The sequence below is a fragment of the Schistocerca cancellata genome, chromosome 8 (assembly GCF_023864275.1).
Source record: "Schistocerca cancellata isolate TAMUIC-IGC-003103 chromosome 8, iqSchCanc2.1, whole genome shotgun sequence".
Classification (NCBI taxonomy): Eukaryota; Metazoa; Arthropoda; class Insecta; order Orthoptera; family Acrididae; genus Schistocerca; species Schistocerca cancellata.
In genome coordinates, this window is record NC_064633.1 from 142,566,980 (window position 1) to 142,579,199 (window position 12,220).

The 12,220-nt window shown below is 46.7% G+C and overlaps 1 protein-coding gene and 1 pseudogene across 1 annotated transcript in view; one reads left to right on the forward strand and one right to left on the reverse strand.

Annotated features, from left to right (window-relative positions):
* Positions 1-12,220, forward strand: part of LOC126095428 (uncharacterized) — a 1,192,014-nt gene that overhangs the window by 917,314 nt on the left and 262,480 nt on the right. The window lies entirely within an intron of this gene.
* LOC126095865 (5S ribosomal RNA) lies at positions 2,485-2,602 on the reverse strand (annotated as a pseudogene).

The following is a 12,220-nucleotide window of genomic DNA, read 5'->3' on the forward strand; positions in this document are numbered from 1 at the left end:
CACAGAACCCACAGAAATGCCAACTCTGGAGGCGATCTGTTCAACAGTCATTCGGCGATCCCCCAATACAATTCTCTCCACTTTCTCGATCATGTCGTCAGACCGGCTTGTGCGAGCCCGAGGTTGTTTCGGTTTGTTGTCACACGATGTTCTGCCTTCATTAAACTGTCGCACCCACGAACGCACCTTCGGCACATCCATAACTCCATCACCACATGTCTCCTTCAACTGTCGATGAATTTCAATTGGTTTCACACCACGCAAATTCAGAAAACGAATGATTGCACGCCGTTCAAGTAAGGAAAACGTCGCCATTTTAAGTATTTAAAACAGTTCTCATTCTCGCCGCTGGCGGTAAAATTCCATCTGCCGTACGGTGCTGCCATCTCTGGGACGTATTGACAATGAACGCGGGCTCATTTTAAAACAATGCGCATGTTTCTATCTCTTTCCAGTCCGGAGAAAAAAAATCGGAGGCCTTAGAACTTGAATGCACCTCGTAGATCTGTTGCAGTTGCCTTCCAAACTCTGTCTTTGTACTCGATATTGCAGTAGTTTTCAGTTCCCTGATTGTAAAGAACAGGAAACTTACGAACTTCTTCTATTAGTCGTTCCACATCCACGTTTTGTACACAGAACAGTCTTGCGCAGTTGCACAGCTCACAAGACAATTCTACCGTCAGGCCGTGTAGGTCACGTGAAATATTAAACACGGCGAATCCCGCCCGGCACTTTGACGTTCCCCGTGCACGGCCCGGTCAAGTGGAGCCCGCTACATTTGTTGGAATGACGTATTTCGTTGACCGGGTGACGGCAGATACTCGGACGTGTCTCGGCACGGACGCGGTCCGGACATGTGTGTCCCGACCTTTAAGTCGGAGACAAGTGTAAGGAGACGTGGCAGGGCAAGACCGCTCTGGAAGTGGGCTGGGGACCGGCCCGCGGCGATTGTGGAGCGCGCGGTTAATTTAGTATAGTGCGGCGGGCTAACAAAACTAGGAGCAGGGCGGCAACTAGGCCGGAGTTACGGGGAGGCCCCGGCACTAACGAGCTTAGGCCGCGCCGCGGCTGGCCGGCGAGCCAAGTTTGGCAATTTGAGTTAAGCCGTAGCGCGGCACGGCGCGCCAAGTTTTTGCCGCCCAGACCACGCCAGGGCAGGGCAGGGCAAGGCAGCTGGCCGGGCCTGCTGCCGCCGTTGCTGCTCCCTGCTGCAGGCATCGCAGGCGCCACGGTCTCCGCCAGATGCTCCCAATATCGCGGCCATACATCATACGGACCGGCCTATCAGCGCGCGATGAAGAAAAACTGCCGGCAGCGCTTCCCCGCTATCTCTCTCTCTCTTCCCCTCCCTCCATCCCGCTTGGCGCGCGACGCCCGACACACACAGCTCAATAATTTTCTCTCCTGCCGATGGCGAATCTGGTTCGAGTGGCGAGCTAGGTCGAGATTTCTTTTTTTATCTTTGCTTTCGGCGAAGACTAATTTTGCGCTGTTTCTGATTGTCCATTCGTCTCTGAGTGTAACGTAGTGATGATCAGAATAGAGAACGTCAGGGAACCGCGAACTCTGCTCTTGAGACCCAACGAAAATGGAATACGCACTGCTGGACAGCATTGAGTAGCAAATAACAAAATTCTGGTTATTATCTTTGTTGTGGATTGGCAAGACAGCCAGCCCACAATGAGGAAGCCGAAAGGCACGCGTTTAAGCTCACGGAGGCTGGCGTGAGGTCTGGAACAGGACAAGGAATTGAGACTAGCAAAAAAGTACGTATCTTCTGGAATACCTAACTTTAATCCATAATTGGTGGTGATGGTACATGTTTTACAGTATCAATAGTAACTGGTACTGGCGCCTTGCTAGGTCGTAGCAAATGACGTAGCTGAAGGCTATGCTAACTATCGTCTCGGCAAATGAGAGCGTAATTTGTCAGTGAACCATCGCTAGCAAAGTCGGCTGTACAACTGGGGCGAGTGCTAGCAAGTCTCTCTAGACCTGCCGTGTGGCGGCGCTCGGTCTGCAATCACTGATAGTGGCGACACGCGGGTCCGACGTATACTAACGGACCGCGGCCGATTTAAAGGCTACCACCTAGCAAGTGTGGTGTCTGGCGGTGACACCACAATCTTATGTCCTGCAAGCTCATTTTTCATTTGTACTCTTCCTGTCGCCAATAATTCGTGCGAAGAACAACTGCCGGTTAACTTTTGTACGACCTCTAATTTCTCTGATTTTGTGGTGGTGCTGGTGGTCATTTCGCGAAACGTATTGGGAGGAAATAAAATTACTCCGCCTTCGGACCACGAGTGGCCTACCGGGACCATCCGACCGCCGTGTCATCCTCAGAGGAGGACGCGGATAGGAGGGCGTGGGGTCAGCACACCGCTCTTCCGGTCGTTATGATGCTATTCTTGACCGAAGCCGCTACTATTCGGTCGAGTAGCTCCTCAATTGGTATCACGAGGCTGAGTGCACCCCCAATAATGGCAACAGCGCATGGTGGCTTGGATGGTCACCCATCCAAGTGCCGACCACGCCCGACAGCGCTTAACTTCGGTGATCTCACGGGAACCGATGTATCCACTGCGGCAAGGCCGTTGCCGAAATAAAGTTACTGGAGATCAGAAAGTTTCCTTTCAAAGGCCGTACAGTGCACAAGCGGTATGCCAATCAGGCAAAATCACCGTGAGCACTGACGCAGTCATCCCACCAACGCATCATGTTGAAGATACCCGTTTGAGAAAACACGGTGCCATCCTGCGTGAAGGGGTGCCTTTTTTTTATGGGAGCAAAGGTGTGACAATCGCTTGGAGAGGGTTCAGGCGTTCAGGGCGGTTGCTCGATTGTCTGCCACTTGAGATGGCGTAACTTCTGCATTACAATATTTGTGATGTGGGGACGCCCTCCATTGTGAAGTAGCAGCACGTCTAGTCGGGCACCATTGCATAACGTTTGTTTTCGACAAACATGCTGCCCCATATAGATTCTTGACTCTCCGATGGATGTCCCAGTGTTTGTCCTTCGGCAGCCAAGAAAAGAATAGCAGTTGGCTCCAAAATGGTTCAAATGGCTCTGAGCACCATGGGACTCAACTGCTGATGTCGTAAGTCCCTAGAACTTAACACTACCTAAACCTAACTAACCTAAGGACATCACACACATCCATGCCCGAGGCAGGATTCGAACTTGCGACCGTAGCAGTCGCGCGGCTCCAGACTGTAGCGCCTAGAACCGCTCGTCCACTTTGGCCGGCCCATCGCTAGTTAAAGCGAAGTTAATCCTCGTCCACTACTGTCAGTGTGGAGTGATTTGATTCGAGTCCACCGATAAACTTTTCCTTGCTGGTAATTGGTGTAATCTGTCTAGCCTGCCGCACATCGCTAGGACCGACCGCGATATATCGTGAGATTTCGCGCGACGCCCGAACACGGATGAACGTTTCAGTCTCTCAGACGAGAACGTCGCGTCGTACCGACTGGACTACGTCGCTTTGCTGTTCCTTATCTATATAAACGATTTGGGAGACAATCTGAGCAGCCGTCTTAGGTTGTTTGCAGATGACGCTATCGCTTATCGACTAATAAAGTCATTAGAAATCAAAACGATTTAGAAAAGATATCGGAATGGTGCGAAAAGTGGCAGTTGACCTTAAATAACGAAAAGTGTCAGGTCATCCACTTGAGTGCTAGAAGGAACTCGTTAAACTTCGGATACACGATAAATCAGTCCACTCTAAAGGCCGTAAATTCAACTAAATGGCTAGGTATTACAATTACGAACAACTTAAATTGGAAGGAACACATAGAAAATGTTGTGGGGAATGCTAACCAAAGATTCCGTTTTATTGGCAGGACACTTAGAAAATGTAACAGACCTACTAAGGAGACTGCCTACACTACGCTTGTCCATCCTATTTTAGAATACTGCTGCGCGGTGTGGGATCCTTACCAGATAGGACTGACGAAGTACATCGAAAAAGTTCAAAGAAAGGCAGCACGTTTTGTATTATCGCGAAATATTGGAGAGAGTGTCACCGAAATGATTTGGGCCGGAAATTATTAAAAGAAATTTCTCACGAAATTCCAATCACCAACTTTCTCCTCCGAATGCCCGAATGCAAAAATATTTTGGTGAGACTGACCTACATAGGAAGAAACGATCACCACAATAATATAAGGGAAATCAGAGCTCGTACGGAAAGATATAGTTGTTCATTCTTTCCGCGCGCTACGAGATTGGAATAATAGAGAATTGTGAAGGTGGTTCGATGAACCCTCTGCCAGGCACTTAAATGTGATTTGCAGAGCATCCATGTAGATGTAGATGTAGATGTCTATCGCATTAAAAAGCATTCGTATTTAGCCGAGGAAAAAAAAAAGTCCCTCCGCCGGTAAGGGCAAAACACCTCAGCAGCAATTTCGCGGTTAGCAAGTGTGAGCAGAAATGGAAGGCTCTTCATCCGAAGTGGCTTCACGCAGCGACAGTCGTCAGGGCCGCGAGGTGTCGATAAAACGCGGTCCAGGTGCGTTATTTTTCGTAGTACCGAACCTCAGAGGCGGTGCTCGTTAGGCCAGTAAAGGTGAGCTGTGAGCCGCTCCGCACTCGGGCGCAGGTTGTAAGAAGGGGTGGGGGGGGGGAGTGTTGTGGCGTTGTGTTTGTGAGCGAAAGGAAAGCGGCGAGGGGTGGCCGCACTTTGCCCAGTGGCGCGTGCGCTTGTTTTGGCGGAGTTAAAGCGCTGCGCTCAAAAACCCTCCCTGCCCGGCCCTACACCTTACCTATTCGCAACACGTGTACACGCACCTGAAAGTGCTCAGCGCCGTCCCCCTAGCAGAGGCACTGAAATACACTCGAATTTCTTTTGACTCGCACCTCGAGGTACTACGTGTGACAGAAGCAGAGATTTTTGTAAGTTTTCGTTGTTGTTGTTGTTGTTGTTTTTGAGGCCTTCAGACGGAAGACAGGTTTGATGGAAATACCAGGTTAATCAATCGTGTACAGGCGTCATCCTCTCTGCGTAACTACAGCAGCCTGCATCCTTTAGAACCTGCGTACTGTTATGAGGTCTTGGCCTACTCCCACAATTTCCTCTCCCTTTTCTCCCCACACTTCCCACTATCACCAGCTTAACGATTCTGTGCCGGCCGGAGTGGCCAAGCGGTTCTAGGCGCTACAGTCTGGAACCGCGCGACCGCTACGGTCGCAGGTTCGAATCCTGCCTCGGGCATCGATGTGTGTGATGTCCTTAGATTAGTTAGGTTTAAGTAGTTCTAAGTTCTAGGGGACTGATGACCTTAGAAGTTAAGTCCCATAGTGCTCAGAGCCATTTGAACGATTTAACGATTCTGTGATGCGTCAGGTTGGGACCTAGTCATCCGATCCCTTTTATTTTTCACTCCAATTCGATTTATTACCTCCTCGTTAGTTCTTTGATCTACTCATCTGATCTTTAGCATTCTCCTATAGCACCATATTTCAGTATCTTCCCATCGTATCACAACTGTTCATCGTTACAAAAGACTTCCTAAGAATTAAGTTCGTATTCTTTCTGTGGACTGCTTTTGATGCTATTCGCAGTCTGCATTTTATACCCACTCATCAGTTATTTTGTTGCCCAAAAAGCAAAACGCATCCACTACTTCAGTATCTCCTTTCCTAGTCTAATTCCCTCAGCATAGCAGATACGGCCCAATTAAACAGTCCCCAACAACACCGACCCACACATTAACGAAGAACCGCACTTGATGGACGCTAGTAACTGTGGCATGTGGGTTATCCTCACTCCAAACATGCGAATTGTGCATGCTGAAGACTCCATCACGCCCGAACGTTGCTTCATCCGTAAACAACACAGAGGATGGAAATGTAGGATGCATTTCACACTGTTCCAGGTACCACTGCGAAAACGGTGCTCTTGATGGATAATCATCTGGTTCCATGTTGTGGACACGCTGTAAGTGAAATGGACGTAACAATTGCTCTCAAAGGACTGTTGTTACATTCGTCTAATTCGTCCCCGTGTTACGTGCAGTTGCATGAGTGCTGATTAAAGGATCCCGCTCCACATGCTGCAAGACAGCTTCCTCAAATTGCAGCGTTCTTACCGTGCGACGACATCCCTGTCCAGGTAATCTGATAAATCACCCGGTCTCACGCAGACGTTGGTACACAGCAGCAAAGGTCTTATGATGCGGGATACGGCGATTAGGATATTCTTGTTCATAAACCCACTGTACAGCTCGTCCGTTGTAGTGCGCTACGTAGTACGCACTAACCATATCAGTGTACTCACTACAGGTGTATCGCTCCATTTGTAAACAGAGACAATGCACTACTACACTGGTGGACAGCAGTTGCCTACAACTGAAGAGCGTAATATACCCTCTAACAACTGAAGATCGTAATACGGCCTCTAATAACTTAAGAGCGTAATACGGCCTCCACCGGTTTCAATAATCATCATAGGAAAAAATGACATCTGGGAAAATATTTGTGTTGATGTCCCATACAACCTCACAGAGTTTAAATACTTTTCACCCTGTATATGCTTGAAGCGTTCTTTAATTAAATTTACTCACTAAAACGAAGCAGATTCAGATTAATCCTCGAATCTGTAACACACGATTAGTAAATTTGTTGTCCTCAGAAATTTAGGAACCCGCTAAACAATAGTAATCCAGCGACTTTTCTAAAAGGTAGGCTGAAGAAAGGCAAATGCTTCTTTTTAACAATGTCTGAAGAAACAGACATTAGTGACGATCTTGCAGCTGTATTAAATTTATGAAATTTATTCGCAATTACGGTACCTCTCTGACACTATCACATTATGTGTGACGCTGTTACCTATTGGTGACACATGAAAATTAGTGGGCCTCGAACCTAGATTTCCCACTGGTCGCACTCGACTATCCGAGTGTGCTTCCCTGTGGCAGGAATCCAAGTAAAAGTTGGGAGCAGTTAGGTCGTAGACAGTGTGACGTATGGAAGTTTGGATTGGTCCTGGAAGCGTGCTCAGGTAGCGAATGCTCACAAGTGCGAAATCTGGGTTCGAGTTCCAGTCGGGTACTAATTTTCATGTGTCACAAATAGGTAATATCCCCATACCTAACGTAGCTAATGGCAGAGAGACTCTGCAATTGCGAATAAATTTCATAAAGTCAAGTGTTTTGACAGAGTTTTGAGAGAGTAGTATTTGGAATTTTGAAGTTATCAGAGGTTAAAAATGAGAGTCGAAAGGTTATCTGCAGTTTATCTATAGTTTTAACAGTCGAATGACATTAAAGGGAGCGAGTAGTTCGGCAGGTATGTAGCCACGATTCCACGTGCTATTCAATATGTGTAAAAGAAATTAAGCAAAAATTTGAAATAGTAGGAAAAGAAACAAAAATTTTCAGGTTTGCTGATTACATTGCAATTCTGTCAGAGACACTAAAGAACCTTGAAGTACAGTTGAGTGGAATGGATGGTGTTATAAGAGGAATGTCAATAAAGGGAAACAAGTGTAGTTGAATTAAATCATTCGATGTTCAGGAAATTAGATTCGGACATAAGACACTGAAAGTTGTAGACGCGTTTTCTTATTAGAGCAGAAAAAGTGACAACGGCAAAAGCAAAGAAAGTATGAAACGCCCAAATAATTGTATAATCATCATTATCATCATATTGTTAATCTCTGTTTCTTTTTGAGTGGTGTAACTAGCAGTCCACTTTTCGACATTTAAAACTACGTGTGGGAGCCACGACCTGTTGGGCGCCGTGTTTTCCGGCAGCTCGTCAATGCCTGCAAAGTTTGCTTACGTGCGGTACACACTCGCAGCGAAGCGCTGTGCGATTTTTTTAGGCTGGAGAGGAAGCATAAAGCGAGATGGCTCCGACCCATCCTTGTTACAGTTCATCCTCTCCGCCATCAGCGCCTTCCCCAGGGCATTAACGCCGGAGTAAACCGATAAAATTATACGAGGTGCTATGGCGGAACGGAGAGGCGCGCCGCTTTTGAATTATGCGCCCAAACTAAATTACCCATCCATTAGCGTCCCGCGGCGCGCGCGCCACGGTTTGTTAGCGCTTAGATTCTTCTCTCCTCCCTTAACTTCCCTACCTGCGCCGAATTTCCTCTATTCTACGCCGTGATAGGAACTTCAGCCCATCTCGCTTCCCTACGGGACAAGGAGAGTGCAAAGAGCGGAACCCCCACCCCGTGATAGCCTTAGGCGCAAAATCAAAACCAGCGTCGCAGCTGCATCACTTCTACATCACACACACAACACACACGTACTGGCTCTCTCGGAAAAATCTTCATAGATCCCAGGGGTACTTGCTATGTATACTGCTGGCCATTAAAATTGTTACACCAAGACGAAAGGCAAATGATAAACGCGTATTCATTGGACAAATATATTATACTAAAACTGACATGTGATTACATTTTCACGCAATTTGGGTGCATAGATCCTGAGAGATCAGTATCCAGAACAACCACATCTGGCCGTAATGACGGCCTGGGCATTGAGTCAAACAGAGCTTGGATGGCGTGTACAGGTACAGCTGCTCATGCAGCTTCAACACGATACCACAGTTCATCAAGAGTAGTGACTGGCGTATTGTGACGAGCCAATTGCTCGGCCACCATTGACCAGACGTTTTCAATTGATGAGAGATCGGGAGAATGTTCTTTCTGTATCCAGAAAGGCTTCTGCAGGACCTGCAACATGCGGTCGTGCATTGTCCTGCTGAAATGTAGGGTTCGCATTGATCGAATGAAGGGTAGAGCCACGGGTCGTAACACATCTGAAATGTAACGTCCACTGTTCAAAGTTCCGTCAATGCGAACAAGAGGAGACCGAGACGTGTAACCAGTGGCACCCCATACCATCACGCCGGGTGGTACGCCAGTATGGCGATGACGAATACACGCTTCCAATGTGCGTTCACCGCGATGTCGCCAAACACGGATGAGATCATCATGATGCTGTAAAAATAACCTGGAGTCATCCGAAAAAATGACGTTTTGCCATTCGTGCACCCAGGTTCGTCGTTGAGTACACCATCGCAGGCGCTCCTGTCTGTGATGCGCCCGCATCTCGTGGTCGTGCGGTAGCGTTCTCGCTTCCCACGCCCGGGTTCCCGGGTTCGATTCCTGGCGGGGTCAGGGATTTTTCTCTGCCTCGTGATGGCTGGGTGTTGTGTGCTGTCCTTAGGTTAGTTAGGTTTAAGTAATTCTAAGTTCTAGGGGACTTATGACCACAGCAGTTGAGTCCCATAGTGCTCAGAGCCATTTGAACCATTTTTTTTGTCTGTGATGCACCGTCAAGGGTAACCACAGCCGTGGTCTCCGAGCTGGTAGTCCATGCTGCTGCAAACGTCGTCGAATTGTTCGTGCAGATGGTTCTTGTCTTGCAAACGTCCCCAGCTGTTGACTCAGGTATCGAGACGTGGCTGCACGATCCGTTACAGCCATGCGGATAAGATACCTGTCATCTGATAGTGATACAAGCGCAATCGCGAGAGGCTATAATCTGACCTTTATAAACATCGGAAACGTGATGGTACGCATTTCTCCTCCTTACGCGAGGCATCACAACAACGTTTCACCGGGCAACGCCGGTCAATTCCTGTTTGTGTATGAGAAATCGGTTGTAAACTTTCCTCATGTCAGCACGTTGTAGGTGTCGCCACCGGCTCCAGCCTTGTGCGAATGCTCTGAAATGCTAATCATTTGAATATCACAGCATCTTCTTCCTGTCGGTTAAATTTCGCGTCTGTAGCACGTCATCTTCGTGGTGTAGCAATTTTAATGGCCAATAGTGTATTCTGCGGGAGCAGGTAATAGCCGAAATAGGAACACAGCGAAATGAGCTTTTCGCGGCCAAGGAGACTTGCTCTCTCCATCTTCCATCTCGTTCAGTTATCACATACGCGACGAGGAGGGCATCTGTTGGTCGGTGGCCGATTGGATTTTTAATCAGGAGCAATAAGATGTAGCCAGTGAAAGGTACAGTGCGACTGTGACTTACCACCTTCCGGCCACAACGAGCAGAAGAGGTGGTCCTTTACACGGCTGATATCGTCCTTCCACGGGACGAGGCAGCTAACGTTGATGTGGGCATGCGGCCCTGACGAGGGACAGCGCTCTCGGCACACGTGAGGTGCTGGTTAACGTGGCTTGCGCACAGCACTCTCCAGCACCGTTGTCGGCTTTATTTGCCCCGCAAACCACCCAGTTTCTTTACGAAATGGACGCACGTAAAATGGCTGCGTTAAGTCTGTTAGCGATCGTCGAAGAGGAGCGGAGAAAATCGCGAAGGAGGTTCTGGACTCGTCGATGGGTTGAACACCGAATTGCTGGAAGAGGAACGTGACACGATGCTGTACAACGATCCGAAACACGTACTAGCAGAAATTATTCGTTAACTCAACTGCATTTTCATCTCATTTCTTGTTTTAAATTTAATGTAGTTAAGGTATAATGTATAATGTCAGTTTGCGCGTGCATATTATCCATATTCTCGATGTTGCATTGACTACCAACACTTTGAAGTTACGCACTTCATCACATAGATATCGAGATCGGCATTAGTTTCGTAATTTCATTGAAATGGAAGAGGAGATTTTTTGGAAGCTCTTTGCGATCATTGACGTAGGTATTTATCGGAAAGATACGAACAAGAGTCAATCCATAGACCCAGAATTATATATATTTTACAGGGAGTTTCATAGTAGCAAAAGCTTTCAGTGTGTAACTTGTTTTCTTTTCCCGACTTACCTCCAAGTTAAGATTTCCGCCCACTGCTGAAACATTGAATTCGTTGCCCTTTGTAATAAGAATTGCAGGAAATACATTATTTATAGTAAATAACATGGACTTTGCAGACAATGCTTGAGTAAGGAAGACCCAGAATCTGAAGAAGTCATGAAAAGAAAAAAAAATGTAAGAGCTGGCCGCGGAACAAAAGATGAAAAGAAAAAAACAGGAAAAGTTGGAAGCGAACGAGCTTTTTTAATAACCTATATAAACTTATATTTATTGATTTCATAATTACAGGTGTCTACATGAAATTTTTATGATTTAAAAAAAAATTAAATGTGCATTGTTCTCGTTTTTGTTTGTGGTCATCACACTCTTGCTAGCTCACAGTTCACGACGCCATGAATTGCGCTACAATTTTGACATAGCTACCAAGCCTCCGTATGTGATATACACTGTCTAAATACGCTATTTGCAAATATCGTTATTTGATGTAAACGTAGGCTTCCGCGGCCGTTGTCACAGTCAATAAAATTCTTCTGGGTTTGAGGCCGCATTGTCATCTATAAAATTCCGACGTTTCTCTGAGGAAGGCGCTTTGCAACAGCCGCCGAAACGTCGGAATTTTATAGATGACAATGCGGCCTCAAGCCCAGAAAAAATGTATTCACTATCATTATTTGATATTTAAAATGTAAACTGTACAAAAAGACGAGCTTTTGATAGATAATCATTGTTCGGTAACACTAAAACGGGATACTCTCGTAGCACACAAGTTATAACACTAAAAACATCAACTACATGACGTCGTTACCTACTGATATGGATATGGAGTTTCTTTGTCATTTTATTATAACAAACCGAAGCTAAAACGACGCATTTTCGAGAGATCCTCAATTTGCTGGCGCTTTAAAACTGCTTATATTCGTACCACGTACTCTATCAGAAAGAAAATCCACAAAATACGATGTTTAACGCCATACAGTGTGGCGCCTCCGGCGTTCTGTGTGTAACATAAAACGATACCGCCTCTCACTGGCCACATTCCTCTGCACAAGGCAAAAATCTAGCGTGCCAGGTTCTTTATTTCACGGTCCGCAGCGTAGTGGAACGTGGAATTTCTCGCTGTAACCTCACCAGCTCCTCGTCTACATGCGTTTTAACATCACGTAAGAGGACGGCTTAAGAGTGGGGCATCGTCATGTCACACATGGGTTGCAGCTAGACGGCAGAAGTCACCAGTGTGTGCAAAGGTTTTTTGAGTCTATGTTACTTGATACTGTTTTTAATTGCTTTCTCTAGGTCACTACAGTGTTTTAAATTTTGTTAGTTGTGGTCGTGTGGTGGTTGCTTAGTTTTAGAGACTTTTACAGTTTCCTTAAGAATTTTTGCCACATTAGTCTCTAATTATTTTATGTAATGCTGCTGATAACCCAGAAATGTAGCTCCCTAAAACCGTAATAATCACCAGCAACGTTG